General features: G+C 47.1%; 1 protein-coding gene across 2 annotated transcripts in view; it reads left to right on the forward strand.

Annotated features, from left to right (window-relative positions):
• The window catches only part of SH2B2 (SH2B adaptor protein 2), a 163,783-nt gene that overhangs the window by 52,734 nt on the left and 92,261 nt on the right, over positions 1-18,788 (forward strand). Inside the window, exon 1 of one of the 2 annotated variants that reach the window (XM_088454708.1) lies at positions 4,800-4,872. The exons of the other annotated variant lie outside the window; for it this stretch is intronic. The gene's annotated coding sequence lies outside the window, so the exon portion shown is untranslated. Of the gene's footprint in view, positions 1-4,799; positions 4,873-18,788 lie in introns of those variants that run through there. 2 annotated transcript variants of the gene reach the window in all.

The raw sequence follows: 18,788 nt of genomic DNA on the forward strand, positions 1-18,788 counted from the left end.
TTCTTGTCTGACGTCTCTTGCAAGCAGGGCCGGATTAAGGTCTGTGGGGGCCCCTGGGCAACAAACATGTGGGGGCCCCTATTAATTGTGACAAACTGTGGGTATGCGCAATGGGGACCTTATGCAGAGCCCCCATTAGTGTAAGTGCCCACAGTGGTAGTGCCCCGTATGCAGTGCCCCTCATGCAATACTCCCATTAGTAGTGCCCCCTGTAGTAATGCCCTCTGTATAAATGCCCCCAGTAGTAATACCCCTGTAGTTGTGCCCCAAATAGTAATGCCCCCCAGTAGTAATTGGGCGTGTGCCCAATAATAATGCCCTAGTAGTAATGCCCCCTGTATAAATCCCCCAGTAGAAATACCCATGTAGTTGTTCCCCCAATAGTAATGCCCCCAGTAGTCATTCCCCCTTTAGTAGAGCCCTCTGTAGAAATGCCCCCAGTAGTAATGCCCCTCTACTAGTGCCCCCAATACTAATGCGCTCTCTCTAGTAGAGCCCCCAATAGTAATGCCCTCTGTTTAATGCCCCCAGCAGTAATGCCCCCCAGTAATGCCCCCAGTAGTAATTCACCCCCCAGTAATGCCCCCAGTAGTAATGCCCCCAGTAGTAATACCTCACCCTTCCCCAAGTATGCCCCAGTAGTAATGCTCCCCTCTGAATAATGCCCCCAGTAGTAATGCCTCCCGCCAGTAATGCCCCCAGTAGTAATACCTCCCCCCTCCCCAAGTAATGCCCCAATAGTAATGCCCCCAGTATTAATGCCTCCCCCCTCCCCGAGTAATGCTCCAGGTGTAATGCTCCCCCCCGAGTAATGTCCCCAACCAGTAATGCCCCCAGTAGGCCACTTGCACTGAAAAAAAAAAAAAAAGCGCATACTTACCTTAAGCGCTAAGTCCCGCGTCCGCTCGGCTGCTCCTCTGCACCATGGCAGAGACGTCATGACGTCTCTGCCATGGTGCTCTGAATGAGCCGGAAGCTGGAGCTTAAGTGATCTCAAGCTTCCGACTCCGGCTGTCGCTGTGGGGAGGGAGCCGGGCGCCCGCTGGCTACAGCGGGCGCCTGGTAAATGGAGCCTCCCTGCGGCGCCGGGGTTAGGTTGGCCGGAGGAGGCGGAACTGGTTCCGTCTCCTCCGGTCCACTTTAACCCCGATGGGTGTGGGGGCCCTTAACGTGTGGGGGCCCAGGGACGATCGCCCCTGTCGCCCCCCCCGTTAATCCGGCCCTGCTTGCAAGGTATTCTTGATGACAGCGTTGTGGATGTCTCAGGGGTAGGAGGGATAGTGTCTGCAGCCAGCCATCCACAGTACTCATCACTTTTCTCAAATTCAGCCTCTCAGCCCAGTAGCCCACCATCACCTTCCTCCGTCCCCAGCCCCCATCACCGTCTGTCCTGGAACAGAGTTTGCCATCCGCAGCCCCGTTTTGTGCCTGTCCAGCCCTCGGGCCCCTCTGGACCTCGGGGTGTACCCTTAGTCCCCCCCTCGCTGTCGCCGGGCCTGGCTACAAGAGGTGTCTCACATTGATAAATTGTGGCACTACCAACATCTGTGTTTGCTGTTAGCACAGAGTATTGATAAATAAACCTCTAAGTACACATTAGGCGATATATTGGACAATATGACATAGTTCACATCGCATAGTATGTACGCTTAGTCACGTGTTCACGTGCATCTTCAGCTTGGTAGTCCCATCTGATGCGCTGCACGTGGCCAAACACGTTGACGACGGCATGCAGCTGAATGTGGGATGGAAGGGTATTTCACTCTGACTTACATCGGATCATGCAGTGTGGGCCTGATTCAGACCCGGACGCTATTTGCGGCCGCTCGCTGGCTAAAAGGGGCCAGCTATTTAAATCAAGCGCTCGCACTGCGTCGCGTAAAGCCGCCCACTAAGTAATAGCGAGCGGCCGCACTATGCGCTCGCACCTGTATAAAGATGCCCCTTTGCCACTCGCAACACACGTCATCTCCGGCAGTTGTAGGATTAATGGGGAACATCGAGAGCCATCGGAGCTGCTCGCAGCGCTTGTGGTAGCCGTTTCCTACCACAACATTGCGAGCAGTTTCAGGCTAAAATACAACCACAAGTCACGTGTGTAATGACGCTACTTTGCTAATTATGCACACCCATTAAACTCCGTTCTGACGGTCGGGCACGCCTGCGTTCGCACATCCACACCCCCGTTTACATGCACCTTCCCCTGTTACCACCCACAAACAGCACTATCTGTTTCTCAAAATAGTGGCCCGATTGCGGGCTACGAGCGAGCACTTTCCCATCGAAATGACCGGTTCGCGCACGCGCATTGCGAATCATACGCATGCGCGGATTGCGAAAAATCGCTCAATGCGAACAAGCGCAGCATAGCATCCGGGTCTGAATCAGGCCCTGTGTACGGCCGTCTGATATATCATTCCATCGGGTGTCGGGTCGGCTCGGATACACGTCATTCTGATGCGTCTCCCCTTTAGTGTGGAAAATATTTTAAACATTTTCACTGGGAGCCAACTAATCAGCTACTAGCTATCATTTAGCAAGTACATTGTATAACATGATAGCTTGAAGCTGATTGATTGCTATGTGTAACTTCTCTATCTGTCCTCTTTACAAGGTTTGATACATATTTTCCGCTGTCTCAAAAACTTGCATAGAAGCAATCTCAAGCAGGCACAGTTATCCCTAGAATGTTATCAGTTCCTGGACTGTACTAGGGATGAGCGGGTTCGGTTCCCTGAGAACCGAACCCACCCGAACTTCGGGGATCCGGGGCGATTGCTCGGATCTCCCTGTCTGCCCCGGATCCCTCTCCCGAGGCAAAACCTCGAGATCTGCTGTCGGATCTCGAGGTTTTGCCTCGAGCGGACATTTAAAAAAATGCCTTTGCCTTTAATGGGCAAAGTGCTGATTGGCTGACAGAGCCGTCTGTCACGGCTCTCAGCCAATCAGCATTATGGTGCTCATTTGCATGTAGCACGGACTCGTGAGATCCGTGCTACATGCATCTGTATGATTGATAGTGACACAGAGCACAGATGGGTCAGTGAGACCCGTCTGTGCTGCTGTGTATTTCAATGACACAGATGCACGCACGGACCAGGAGATCCGTGCTACTTGCATCTGTGTCAGTGACACAGAGCACTGATGGGTCCGTGAGACCCGTCTGTGCTGCTATGGTAAAAAAAAAAAAAACCTATGTAAAAAAAGAAAAAAATGGCGTGCACCCCCCCAAGAGCAACCAGCCCTGAGCATTAGTGACCCAGTGCTGGGTGTGCTTAAATACAGGGGACAAACGACGTAGGGGTCCCCTGTACTTAAGCACAACCAGCACCAGGCTAGTCAGAACCAGCGCTGGTTGCCAAAATATTCGTATTCTGCGCAACCAGCTCTGGGCCCTGATCCGGTCCTGGTTCTGGAAATATAGGGGAAAAAATGAGTAGGGTTCCCCTGTATGTTCCAGAACCAGCACTGGACTTTTTCTAGCGGGGGGTGCCACAGCCAGGGGAGCCCTTTCACCGGGCCCCCCAGCCGCAGCATCAGCCCTGACCGCTAGACAGCCCAGGCCGGGGAACCCTGGAGAGCTGGGGACCCCCCCAATAAAGGGGTCACCCTCTCCAGGGCACCCCAGGCCCAGGCTGATAGCCCGGGGCTGGGGTGTCCTGTGTTTTTTTTTTTATTTTTTTTACAGGTGAACTACAGGTACTAGTGGGCCATTAATTCCCTGCATGCTGGTACTTGTGGTTCTCCAAGTACCAGCATGCGGGGCAGGCTTGCTGGGACTTGCAGTTCTACTTCTAAAGACAATGTTTGATATTCTTTATTTACACCACACCACACTATCAACCCACCACCCACCGGGGGATAGCCCCGGGCTATCAGCCTGGGCCTGGGGTGCCCTTGAGAGGGTGACCCCTTTATTGGGGGGTCCCCAGCTCTCCAGGGATCCCCGGCCTGGGCTGACTAGCGGTCAGGGCTGATGCTGCGGCTGGGGGGCCGCGTGAAAGGGCTCCCCTGGCTGTGGCATCAGCCCCCCGCTAGAAAAAGTCCAGTGCTGGTTCTGGAACATACAGGGGAACCCTACTCATTTTTTCCCCTGTATTTCCAGGACCGGATCAGAGCCCAGAGCTAGTTGCGCAGAATACGGGGGATCCCTACGTCGTTTGCCCCCCGTATTTTGGCAACCAGCGCTGGTTCTGACTAGCCCGGTGCTGGTTGAGCTTAAGTACAGGGGACCCCTACGTCGTTTGTCCCCTGTATTTAAGCACACCCAGCACTGGGTCACTAATGCCCGGGGCTGGTTGCTCTTTTTTTTGGGGGGGGGGGGCACGCCAATTTTTTCTTTTTTTACACAGGTTTTTTTTTTTTTACCACAGCAGCACAGACGGGTCTCACGGACCTGTCATTGCTCTGTGCCAATTACACAGATGCATGTAGCACGGATCTCCCGGGTCCGTGCTACATGCAAATGGGCACCATAACGCTGATTGGCTTCCTGTCTGCCACTGCAGTGCCACTCCTAGATGGGCCACGTGTTTGTGCCGCCCACTTGTGTCGCTTAGCATAGTCATCCAGCTACCTCGGTGCAACCTTTTGGCCTAAAAACAATATTGTGAGGTGTGAGGTGTTCAGAATAGAGTGGAAATGAGTGGAAATAATAATAAATAATGTTATTGGGGTTATTAATGGCGTAGGAACCAAAAAATCCCCTTTTTATGTGATTTTAGCGTTTTTTTTTATTTTTTTATAAACCCAGAACCCAAAACACGGAAGGGTGGTTTTGGCAAAACCAATTCAGATAGAAAACACGAAGAAAGATCCAGATCCAAAACACAAAACACGAAAAGTGGCTGGTGCACACCCCTAGACTGTACAGTAGGTAACTCTCATTATTGTACGGTTACAGTGAGTGCTGGAATTTGGTATAGTTTGTATCTGTGGGCCTGATTCAGAGATGAACGCAGATTGAGCGATTGTTTGCCATTGCACATGCGTATGCATCGCAGTGCACGAAGGCAGCAGTGCGATAGCCCTGCGTTCACGCAGACCATGGAGGCCCATTCTAGATTGATTGACAGGAAGTGACCGTTTGGGGTGTTGACGGGGTGGTCAGCGAAACGCAAGCGTGCTTGGCCGTTTAAATGCAGTTACGTGGGCGTGAATAAATTAGCCACTACAATTGCATACGCAGCTCTGCGTGGCTGAAGAGCTCACTGACCTGCGTCAGGTCAGACTTTCCGCAAGGGTAAAATGGCCGCTGGTGAACTTTGATGGTACCGATGTTTATGTACTGTAGGTATGCGTAGTCGCACGCAGGTGAGAAGGCAGCAGTGGGCGTCTTTATGCTCGGGTGATCTTTGCTAACATTAGCATATTTTTGCAACTGCGTTGCGTATGGAAACGCAGTTGCGAACGCATTAGCGTACATCTCTGAATCAGGGCCTGTATTTGGCACAATGTTTTTGCATAATACTACTGTATAGCCTTTATGTTTACCCCAGTGTTGTCTCCTACTGTACAGTCTGCTTTATGTGCTCTTTTCTAACCAACCAAAATAATTGCAGGGTTTTTTTATAAATATATTGTTTTCTAAATGTTAATTATAAGCACATAGTAAGCAGGTTTTTATTGTCTTCTATCAAAGCATAAACAAACTTTAGATCAGTTTGTCTTTTTATTTTTCTTTAAATGCTAATTTAGACAATGAAGAACACAAAGTACAGTAGATTGATGTCTAGATGCAGCTAGCAAATATATATGAACAGATATAGAACCATGGTGTGTGCTATTATAGAAATAAGGCCAAGAGCAGGAAGTACCTTTTTATAGCCATGCCCATAAAACTATGCTTTATGACCAGCACATTATATAGGCTTTTATGTTAACGACACCTATGGGTTCTATGTTCCCATATACTCCAGATAAGTGTTGGGGGGTGTTATTTGGGGGGTAGAGTGGTGATGGTTTTAACAGCCAAAAGAATTGTACACATTTAGCTTATTATGTACCAATCCAGTCTGTTCTTTGTTATTTGCAACTGGAATAATGTTTGCTTATATAGCATTGGTGGATACAAGGCAATTTTACAATGCTACTGTTCAAGGGTCATATACAAAACACATCAATAATTACAACAGTCTTATTCTGTGTAAGGAAAACAAACTTGAGTCAAAATGTAGATACTATATCAATGTAATCCTCAAGGGTATATGTGTATACACAAAACGAAAATTACACAGTGATGGAAATTGTGCTTCAGCAATTATTGTACACAATGAAGCTTGGGCATACACCAAATGCAGGTGTCTGGAAACTCTTCAGTTCAGGGTTAGAACAGAGCTCTATGCCTTCCTGTGCCGCCCTGCCCCCTAAACCCATGACATCATGATGCTCTGGGCAGCTTCGCGGGTTGCAGTGTTACTGGCTGTAAGACACATTGCAAGCCATATGCAGGTGCTGTGGGGCAGCTAAGGTGCAGCCCCCAAGGCCCAGTGCCCTGTGCATTCTCACAAAACACTAGTAACTGCTTTAGTTACAGGAAACAGAGTTAGCAAAAAATGGAGGACGACTTGCATACTATCCATACTCCGGTCGCCTTGACCATTAGAAGGATATGAATGGAGTGAGGATGTGCCTTGATACGCATGGAGTAAGCACAATGTCGGACTGGGGCATGAAGGGCCCACCATGGGAATACAAGCCACTGGGTAGGTTTGGCCATCAACTAGAGGGACGTGGCCAGTGTCTGAGCTGGACTATGAAGTGGGCCACTGGCAGGGCCTGTGCAAGATTTCTGGGCACCCTAGACAACAATTCACCCTACCTCTCCTGCTCCCTCCAGTTCATAATATGCTATGCATCAGAGTCCCCAATTTATAATATGCCTCACAGCAGTGCCCCAAATCCATAATATACTTTATACAAATGCCAACTCATATGCCAGAACAGCTGAGCCCCAATATCATAATGTGCCTCATAACACTGCCCGATTCATATGTCACATATCTCTACCACAAATTCATTATATGCCACACAGCTGTATAATTCATAATAATGCTACACATCAATGCCTCCGATCCATAATATGCCACACAGCTGTGCCCCCAATTTATTGTATGTCATATAGATGTGCCTACAAGTTATACATATACCACACAATGCCTCAATACATATGCCACACAGCCTAATTCATTACGCCATACATCAGCCCCCCAAATTCATTATATGCCACACAGCTCTGCTCGAATATATATTTAGACCACACATCTTTGCCCCAAATTCTTTATATGCTATACAGCTGTGACCACAATACATTATGCCACACATCAGTCCCCTAAATTCTTTATATACCACACAGCTGTGCCCCCACTACATTATGACACACATAAGTTCCCCAAATTCTTTATATACCACACAGGGGCTTTTAAGGTAGACAGGCTGCCACCCGGAGGGAAGGAGAGGACTAGAGGACAGTGAAGGGGTGGCCCATAGAGCAGGGGAAAGCAGCCCACAACTGCCTCCAGCATCATGTAGATGAAGGATGGCTACCTAAAGCTGCCTTATGGTAGCGACATCCCTGGCCACTGGGGAACAAATGCTAGGGGCCCATAAAATAACATGTGTCACACCAAGTGGATGGGTACTGCTAAAAGGCAAAGTGGTCATCCTGTGGAGGAGTCAAGATCAGCCCATGCTATGTAGAACTTGTGCCTAACTACAGTGCTCAGAGAGTGGATCTATATACAGTACCTTGCAAAAGTATTCATACCCTTGGCTTTTTACCTTTTTTTCTTACATTACAACCTGTATTTATTTTTTTTAATCTGAATTTTATGTGATGGATCTGCACAAAATGGTCTAATTTGGTGAAGTGAAATTAGAAAAATATATATTTAAAAAATAATCTTTATAAATAAAATTCTGAAAATTGGCATGTTCATATGTAATCACCCCCTTTGCTATGAAGCCCCTCAAAAGTTCTGGTGCAACCAATTACCTTCAGAAGTCACATAATTAGTGCAATGAAGTCCACCTGTGTGAAATCTAAGTGTCACATGATCTGTCAGTATAAACACACCTTTTCTGAAAGGCATCAGAGGCTTCAACACCACTAAACAAGAGGCATCACACCATGAAGACCAAGGAGCTCTCCAAACAAGTCAGGGACAAAGTTGTTGAGAAGTACAATTCTGGGTTGGGTTATAAAAAAATATCCAAATATTTGATGATCCCCCGGAGCACCATTAAATCCATTATCATCAATTGGAAAGAACATGGTACCACAACAAACCTGCCAACACAGACCGGGCAAGGAGGGCATTAATAGGAGAGGCAGCACAGAGACCAAAGGTAACCCTGAAGGAGCTGCAGAGTTCCACAGCAGAGACTGGTGTATCTGTGCATGTGACCACAATAAACCGTACACTCCATCGATCTGAAATGTGGCACGCCTTCCATTTTAATTCCAGGTTGTGAGGCAACAAAACATGACAAATGCAAAGGGGCTGTGAATGCTTTTGCAAAGCACTGTACATTACAGCAGGCCTGCACCATTTTCTTGAACAGCTAGGAACCATGTCCAAATGTCAGGAGCCATCAGTTTTTGGAAGTAAATACTTCTGTTGTGCACAGTACACCTGCAAAAATGCATGGTTAATCACATAGGCCTGCATTAATATCCCCCTCAATATATCAGCATCATCCCTTACACAATTAGGGGAATTCAATATGGAGCGAAAACTCCGTTTTTTGCGTTAATATTGCACCTAAGACGTCATTATCGCAGGTTTTAGTTTTACACTGTATTCAATTTCAAAGACTTTTCGCAGGTTCGAAAAGTCTTTGAAAAAAAACGGGGATAACTTTTCACCACTGAATAGGTGGCGAAAAAAAGTGCAGAATTGGGGTTTAGGGGTGCAGGTTTAAAAAAAATAGCCTGCACCCGGAGAATGACATTTAAAAAATAACTGTGTCAAAAAAAGTAAAAAAAAAAATTAGGGACACCCCAAAAAATAATAAAAAAATTGGAGTGAAAAAAAAAATGGGAAAAAATTGTTTAACAATAGGGAAATAGGTTCAGGGCTATTCTGCAAGTATGCGGCAGATGTTTTCTAGAATAGATTTATAGCGGCAGGTGCACAAATGCAGAATTTTTAAAAACTTACTTTAGGGACATCAAAATATGCTAGTACCCATTTTCATATACCCCAAATTTGATGGGACCACTTAAAAAAACAAAAAAAATAACCTAAGTGCTCTTCTGCAACACTTCTTCAATGTCGGGAAAAAAACACCTGCTGCGGCTATTTAAAACCCCCGACTTTCATTTACAGGCTAAAACGGGGGTACCCATAGTGATCCCCCATGTTTTTGCAACTTTAGGGGGGTCCTACAATTTTTTTAAGGAAAATTTCGTAACTCTATGCAAATCCCACTTCGCAGGCTCCTGTTTTCGTTAGTTTCATATTGAATACGGGGATAAGCGGGCGCGCGCCCGATACTTTATCCCAGGTAAAAGCTCCGATATGAAACGTAAACTTCAACAGCGAAGTTTACGTTTCATATTGAATTCCCCTCAAGGTATGCTAGATTTACCATAGTATACTAGTATGACGAGCGCAGATTTTTCACACTGATATAATAGGGGGTGGTTACTTGTCCTTGAGTTACCTGAATGGGCTTACTTCACTACTCATAAGGATTCCCTCTCACCATCAGTAACCACCTGTTACTGACTCCTCCCACTGCGTAGTGGGCAAGTAACTCGTGCCATCACCCGGTCCTACACTGGCATTTGGAACAGCTCATTCCAAACAGGCTCCTACCAGTGGCATCTGTAACCGCCTACTTCTGAGTATGTGTGGACATGCTACTGCAACAGCTCCTGGGTAGTGTCGGCTAATTACCACTGGTTACTAGGGATGAGCGGTTCGTTTCCCTGAGAACCGAACCCACCCGAACTTCGGGGAATCTGAGGCATATCCTAGTCGGCTCAGGTTTTCCTGCCTGACTCGGATCTGAAATGAGGCAAACGCATACTTGCCTACTTTTGAAAAAGCATTTCAGGTAGATTGTGAAAGCAGCACCTATGAGTGCGGCGGTAAAGTGGGCGTGTACTGCTACATCTGAGAGGCGTGTCCTAAAATTGACTTACATCCACATGTAAATGAGCCCCAAAGCAGTTAGTAAGATCTATTTGTTCATCAAAATACATTGATACTTTTCAGAAAATGTATGTAGCCATAGGGATCATTGTGCCTTATAACCAATGCAGGGAAATGATACTAATGATCCCATTTGAATGTATATATCTCTGTTTTTTCTTTTGTATAACAGTGTCATAATGGGGGTAAGGTGAAATGAGGGAGATTGCTGGACTCTTCAGGGAGACAGGGAGATTGCTGCTGTTTCAGGGAGTCTCCCTGACAATGAGGGAGAGTTGGCAAGTGTGGGCAAACGTCAAGGTCCCGCGATCGCCACCATTTTTCATTCCCACTTATGAAGAGTGAGAAGAGGGTGGGAGCTGGGACCTGTGCTGTGCTGTTGTTATTGCACGCTGATGCTGTGCATAGGGGCTGGCTGTTGTCCTGTCCATAAGGGCTGGCTGGCTGCTGTCTATAGAGGGGCTGGCTGGCTGTTGTCCTGTCCAGGGGGTGCTCTGTCCTTCAGGGTTGCTCTTCACCCCCAGTGTGAAAAAATAAAATAAAAAAATTGTGTGTTACTGTTAGCCACACTTGTCATCAGTGCAGGGGTGATGTGCTGCTGTCTGTTAAGGGGCTGCTGCCTCTTTCAGGGGTTCACCCCAGTGTTAAAAACAAACAAAAAAAATTTTGTGTGAGTGTTAGCCACACCTGTCATCGGCGTAGGTGCGCATGGGTGCTGTGCTGCTGTCTATCAAGGGGTTGCTGCCCCCCCAAAAAAAAATATTTATTTGTGTGCATGTTAGCCTCACCTGTCATCGGTGTAGGTGCACAGGGGTGCTGTGCTACTGTCTGTCAAGGGGCTGCTGTCTCTTTCAGGGGTCCACCCCCCGTGTTAAAAAAAAAATAACCAATTTTTTTCTGTGCCTGTTAGCCTCACCTGTCATTGGCGTAGGTGGGCAGGGGTGCTGTGCTGCTGTCTATCAAGCAGCAGCTGTCTCTTTCAGTGGTTCACCCCCAGTGTTAAAAAAATAAATAAATAAGTAAACAATTTTTTGGGGCCTGTATTTATGATGACTGATGGTTAAGCCTCTCTGCTTGTAGGAGAAGTACAAAAAAAATAAAAATTGCTAAGACGAGTAAGTCACCAAGTGTGTCCGCTGTTGCCATGTGTGAACCTGACCTTTCTAGTAATACTGTACTTCAAAAGGATACTCCTTCCTCCATTTGTGGCCTTCTGACGTAGAAATCGAGGATGCTTCTGTGGAATTGCACGAGGAGGTTGAGGAGGATATTTATCTAGTTGGCGATAACAAGGATGATGAGGATGTTGATGGCGAGGATGTTTCTGTGAAAACTGTAATTGTTGTCATGCCTGTGCAAATGACCAAAAAATCCACTTCCATTGTGTGGAATTATTTCCACACAAATCCGGGCAACCTTTGCAACTCATTTGTAACCATTGCCAAGTAACAGTGAGTATAGGTAAGCACCTTAACCATCTTATAACTTCCTCCCTGTTACGTCACATGCAGCGCATTCATTAAATTGGAAAGGCTATTTCAAATTCTAAAACTTTGGTGACAAAAAGCCGAACAACAATCAGTCCAGTGTCACCTAGCTGCTCCCTTCTATCTGAATCCAAGCACCTGCAATCTTCACCACCCACACCTGCATCAACATCCTCATTCGTGATCGGAAGTAGTCCTGCATCCAATTTCATAAGCATGACTGACTCCTCTCCTATCCGTGATTCCTGAGAAGGATCCTTGAGTGCTACGTCTATTGCTGCTGCTGGGGGTGGATCTTCATCTCAGAAAGGGACCAAGAAGACTACTACTAGTGATTAAAAAAAAACAATTGACTATTAAAAAGTCCTTTGATAGAGGAAGTAAAAATAACAGCTGTCATCCAGTTTCACAGCAGATGACTGACGCCATGACGGCTGTGCTAGTATTAGATGGTGAAATAATTAAAAATGAGGATGATAGTGTGGAGGAAGTGCAAAAGGAGGATGAGGGGGAAATTTATGTCCTATCTGACGCTAATGAGGATGTTGATGATGAGGATGTTGTTTGCGTAAATCAGCCACCAGTGGCAGCAGTTCTTGCTCATGATAAAAAGAAAGCCAGAAAAGCAACGTCTTGGGTGTGGAATTATTTTAATCTAAATTCTGACAACAGTGTGACGGCATCTGTTCCATTTGTAAAGCCAAAGTTAGCAGAGGAAGGGACGTTAACCATCTAGGCACCTCCTCCCTGTTACGTCATTTGTTTAACAAAATTATAATAATTTGTAAATTAATAACAAGCAGTCCAGTATCAGCTACCAGCAGATTGGACCAGCACATGCAACACCACCACCAACACCCTCATCATCAACCTCCTCCTTAATAATTGAAGGTAGTCCTTCCAAAAAAAAATTTTTGTGGGGGCCCAAACAAACCAAGGAGTTCAGCCATGAAAGTGTCAGTCCTAGTCGCTAAAGTGCTTATTTTGTTAAACTGTGCATGTCCTTTTTAATATCCCACATAAGAGTGGGTGGGAGAGACAATTCCATCTTGCACCTCTTTTCTTTACATTTTGCACAATTTGGGGCATTGCCGACTGACATTATTATAGTTTATTAAACTGCCATCCTGTCTGCCACTACTGTGTGGCATTGTTTCACAGATGTCCTATATTTTTGCCGTACGTTTGTGCCGCTGCTCTGTTGCTTACTTTAGCCAGCCAGCTCGCTTACTTTAGCCAGCCGGGGTCGGTGCACATCTCTACTGGTTACTCACTATAGACCAGTCTGCACTGAGTAGCTGGCAAAGGGTTTCAGCTTGGAGACACTGGGCCTGATTCAGACCCGGTCGCAAGCGCTGAGCGCTCGCACCCGGGTCGATGGTGGCCCACAGCGCATGCGCACAATGGAGTCGGCTCCATCGTGCGCATGCGCGTGCGCATGCGCGAGGCCCTGGCTAGCGACGGGCAATCCGTCGCTCCGGGTCTCGCACCAAAGGGGGCGAGCTGTCGATGTTGAGTGGCAGCTCTCCCGTTTGGTGGGCGGGCCGGGGGGGTGGCTGCCAAAACGGAGGGAACGCTTGTCGTTTGGGGGCGGCCCCACTGACAACACGAGTGATGTCAGTGGAGAGCTTCCGGCTCTGTTAGAGCTGAAAGCTCTCTGGGGCTTGCGATGAACGAGACCCTACCACAAGGGTCTCGTCGCAAGCCCAATGGTCATCATCATGGCCGCTCGCTATAGCTGTGGAGGCCGCTCCAAAAAAAACACATAACACCCTGATTCAGAGCGAACGCGCTGTCAGAGCGTCTGGCTCTGAATCAGGCCCACTGGCCCTCATTCAGAGGCGGTCGCAAGAAGCGATCACTCTCTCTGAATGAGGGCGGCCGCTTAATTTTTTAAGTGCGGCCTCCTGGTCGCTAGCTAAGCTGTGGGTTACCACCCACAGCTTAGCGACCGACCAGGGTGATGGTCGCGATGGTCAAGACCATCGGTGCTTGCGACGAGACCCTAAGGTTGGGTCTTAGCAACTGCAAGCCCCAGGGAGCTTCCTGCTCTGATCGAGAAGGAAGCTCCCCACTGACATCACTGTTGATGTCAGCGCGGCCGCCCACAAAGCGGCAGCAATCCTTAAGGAACGCCTCCGTTTGTGAAACCACCCCCCACCCCGCCTACAAAACGGGCTGAGCTGTCAATCAACATCGACAGCCGGCCCTTTGTAGTGAGCTCCGGAGTGAGACAGTTTCCCTCTCGCTCCGGGGCATTTGCACGCTCAGTGCGGCCGCTGCGCGTGCGCAGGCCTAACCATCGACCTGGTTGCGATTGCTCAGTGCTTGCGTCCGGGTCTGAATGAGACCCATTGTGCTCAATGCAGAACACTGGAGAATGGAGTAGTGTTTGGCGTTACTCTAGCAGTCACATAGTATTTCTGCTAGCTTGTTTTAGCGGGGCGCCGTGCCCTGCACGATATTGAATGGGCAAAATGCGCCCTGCCCTATTAGTGGCGCCCCACTAAAACAGCATGCCCTGAGCCTTCCCTATCCGCGGGCCGCAGTGTCCCACGGATGGGAAAAGAAAAGTCGCGGAGACCGATCATCGCCAGGTGAATAGATGCCGTGTGCATGCGTATGCCATCTGTTCACCATGAGGGAGAGCTTGGGGGAAGCCCAGCACCTCCGTAAGTGCTGGGCACGCCACCAAGTTTGACAAATTTGAGGCGTTCCCACGGACACTCCCCATCCCGGCCGACCACGCCCCCTTTTCGGGAGGATGTCCCACTCGCATGTCTGCACCCTGCTGGCATTCTAGCGTGAACGTTAGGATATTCCTTATTAGGTGGAAGTATTTCAGTATATTGCACCCAAGCCTGTTTTATGTCTATCCTGTGCATGTCTGCATTCTAACCACGTAGCCTGTTACTCCTGTAATGATGTATCTTTTACTTGTCATGTTATATGATGTCATGCCAGTTACATCATACTATGTGTCATGTTATGTAATCCCATGTGTTTTGTTTACCCCTCTCTTCCAACCTACCCTGCGGCATTGTGGAACTTTTGTACAGCTCTATAAATAAAGAATAATATAATAATAATAGTAACATGTAGTTTTTGGCATTATGTTTTATTGTGTAATGTTGTTGACTTGTGTTTGTCCAACACTAAGTAATATTTAGTTCATGTTACAGTACGGACTACTGCATGGAATCCTTAATAGAGGACAATTGTGTTTTTGTATATAAAAGGGAAAGCTTTGGTCACTCAGCATTGATGGGGAATTATTGATGTACTACTTTGCTGTTTGCACAATTGCAGTGATTGTTTGGTCAATTTTGTAAGGAGGCAGACTTGTAAATAAGCAGAGCTATGAAAATTTTACATAAGGGAAACCCAATAATTGCTCATTACAAATTGGACTGCACTGTTACTAAAAGCAATTAAGATATTGCTTTTCATATGTCTGATTCTTAAATTAAATACATTAACTTTGTTTTTAAAATATAACAATTCTGTGGATCTGTGACTGTGCAAAGCTCAGAGGATGGCGCTATGTCTGCTTAGAGAGGCATCTGTGACCAGAAAACCTTTTTTGTGTTGTAGTCTATGCGCCTCATCTAAGGGGAAATATATCAAGGTTGGGTACGGGAACCCAACGGAAACAGTGCAGACGGTCAGAATACCGACAGTGGCATCCCAATTGATATTGGTAAGTATTTTAACCCAAATCCTAACTCAAACCCAACCCTCCTGCAGCCTAACCCTAACCCACTCCTCCTGCAGCCTAACCCTTACCGTCCCCTCCCACAACCTTACCCTAACCCTTCCCACAGTGCCTGACCCTGACCCTAATACTTACTGCTGTAATCTGTCGGGATTGTGACCATCGGGATGCAGCTGTCAGTATTGTGACAGTCGGCATTCTAACGGTCCAGATCCTGACTGCAGGCCCCATTTAAGAACAAATCTTAATACCAGCTGCATTTTTCGTTTAGTATCACTATGATACAATCGAAAATGCCACTAGTATTTATTAATACCTCTCCGGCGAGGTCCAGCGAATTCCTCCTCGTCTGCGAAGTTCTCTGCTTGGCTGCTGGCAGCCTAACACTGCCAGCGACGGGCTCCTGCATGTGTAATGCACATGCACGACGGTCCGTCTGGGACCCAGCAGCGCCTGGAAGACTTTACTGAAGCCGGAAAGGCAGCTCCGGGTCCCCATTGCCATCAATAGAGACTGCATCGCTCGTGACAAACAGCGGTAATCTTAAATTACCGTTGTTTGTTGAATACAGAAAGGATGAAATGAACAATTTAGGGAGTACTAAAGGGGTTATGCCATACTTACCGACATTCCTGGGCAGCTTTCTGGGAGCAGCAGGAGGGGACCTGCTGTTCTCCTCTTCGGGGAGAGGGGCCAGACGATAGACTCCATTAAGCCCCGCCCCCTTTACAGAAATCCCCACGATTCGCCGGTCCGTTGGGAGGGGGCGAGGCTAAATGACACGATTTGCGCCATTTAGCCCTGCCCCTTCCCTACGGACCCAAAAATTCCAGGTAAAAGCTCCCCATTCTGCCCACTTCACTAGGATGTGGGCGGGATGCAGGAGATATGTCTACTCTTCCGGGGGTGCGGGGGGTTACCGGAAAAAATTTAAGCCTCCAGCGATTCCCGGGGAGAAGGCATGTATGGGTTATGCATTTGATAAATGGGGCTCTATATCCCATATCTCAGACCTTCTGAAGAGGAAAAAGTGAAGAAGTTAACCATAGCAACCAATCAGCTTCTAGCAATCATTGATCAAGTACATTTAGAAGCTGATTGGTTGTGTCCTCTTTAGAATGTTTGATACTTTGATACGTCTATGAGCATATGCACAATATAAAGATGCAGCTTGAAGATTAATTGACACAATGCGTATGTGCACAACGGATGCCGGACTATAGATCTACATGGAAAAGGTCGACAATGTTTAGTTAGACACCAGATGTTAGACAAACAATAGGTTGAGAGGAACAAAAGTCGACACACGAAATGTCGACATGGAAGAAGGTTGACCTAGTCAAAAGGTCGACACATTATTGTTAATGTTATGATTTTTTTTTAGGATTAGACACTTACCGGAGGGTTAGGTTCTTACCCCGACTGTTAGGGTTAGGCACCAGGAGTAAGGGTTAGGGTTAGGCACTTAGGGCAAGGCCACAACTGGGGGGGGGGGCTGGAGGTACACGTGCACCGGTTGCGCCGCTGCACCCGCTGCCAGTGTCTTTCAGCCCGGCATCGCAGGTAGGCTCCAAGCCAGAGGCCCGCTGAGATTTTGTTACCAGCGGGCGCCCGGCTCTTTCCGAGCCGTGGTGGCCGGAGGCTGGAGTTCTCATGACGTCTCTCCCATAGTTCCGAGGAGCAGCCGGGCGGAAGGGACGGTGGCGGACGTAGGACCGGGGTTTAAGTTCATTATTTTTTTGTTTTTTGTGTAAGCGCCACTACAGGGGCATTACTATGGGGGCATTACCATATGGGCACTACTACAGGGGCATTACTATGGGGGTATTACTATATGGGCTTTACTACATGGGCACTACTACAGGGGCATTACAATGGGGGCATTACTATAGGGGTACTACTACAGGGTCACTACTACAGGGCATTACAACAGGGGCAGAACCTCAGGGGGCATTACTATAGCTGCACTGCTGAAGTTGGCTTTACTATAGGGGCATTACTATGGGGGAATTACCCTCGGGCGGGCGCCAAATTATTGTCTTGCCCCGGGTGACAAAAATCCTAGTTTCGGCCTTGATTAAGGTTAGGCACCCGGAGGGAGGGCTAGGCACCAAGTGGAGGGTTAGGGTAAAGATTAGGGGGAAAAATAACACACGTGTCGATCATTTCTGTGGCAAACATTTTCATGTCGACCTTTTGACCCTGTCGACCATTTCTACCTGTCGACCTTCCATGTCACCCTTTTGTGTGTCGAACCTTTGTCCCTGTCGACCTATTATCTGTCTAACAGCTGGCGTCTATCTAGACACTGACGACCTTTTTCATGTAGATCTATTATAGCACACCCATGCACAACTTGCGTCCATATTTACAGCATGTTTGCAGTCTCCTGCACTTGGGAGTGTTATGTAAATAGGTGCAGGCCACCCATTTGACAAGTTTCTTTTTTTTTTTTTTAGCTACATTGATGTTGATAATGATGATGATGAATTGTGCAGCTTAGCTCCAGGTGCATCTAGCTTTAAGGTAGCACATATCTTGAGATGCGGGCAAGTCGGAATGATAGCTGTGGGGATACAGCTGTGCAGGCACTTCTTCGCTCATACACAAAAAGGACATCTTTAGATTCAACTCTGATGAGCCTTTTAATAGATAGAGAAAAGCTTTACCTCCTACAAAAATACCCACTCTTTTGCCTATTTAAATATCAGTGTCCCCACCAATGGGAGTCCTCACTAGTTAAAAGATTCACCTGGATTCTCCATTTGCGCTTGGGGGAAAGCAATACATGGTGACAGCAGAATCACATCACTAAGTGTATTTATAGCCTAAACAGCAGGTTTTTCTGTGATTCACTAGTCAATGGGTACCAAAAAATATAACCCTTAGACTCTGCCTAGTATTTAAACTAGCTGACAAAAGGGCTGAATTCAGTTTATAAATAACAGTTTTCTTTTCAGCCAAAACGGAAAGCCTAATATTGGTAAGCCAATTAACAGAGGCAATATCATCAATCTCTGTTAGTAATTGGCACTCCTGAGCTCTTGTTTGGCAGAAATCTCTCTGTTCCAGGAATTACTGTCATAGATACAATTGATAGAGAACATTAGAACTGTGAATGATGACATGTGGTTTTGACTCAAATGAAATAAGTAGCTGTTGTGTATCTGCTGTTTTAGTAGTTGGGGGGTGGGGGGGTTTGTGGATGTGCGGGGGTCTGTATGCATGCGTAATATGCATATATGCATGTTTGTATGTATGTTATATATATATATATATATATATATATATATATATAATTTTTTTTTTTTTCAGGTAGTTGCAGCACACCAGTCCAGGGTTTCTGTGAAATTAGCCAAAGCTAGCCCTAACTTGTCTGGGCTCTAACTAAACATAGAAGCTCCCTCTCTCATCAGTGGTAGGACC

The sequence above is a fragment of the Taudactylus pleione genome, unplaced genomic scaffold (assembly GCF_031769625.1).
Source record: "Taudactylus pleione unplaced genomic scaffold, aTauple2 ptg000040l, whole genome shotgun sequence".
Taxonomy (NCBI): Eukaryota; Metazoa; Chordata; class Amphibia; order Anura; family Myobatrachidae; genus Taudactylus; species Taudactylus pleione.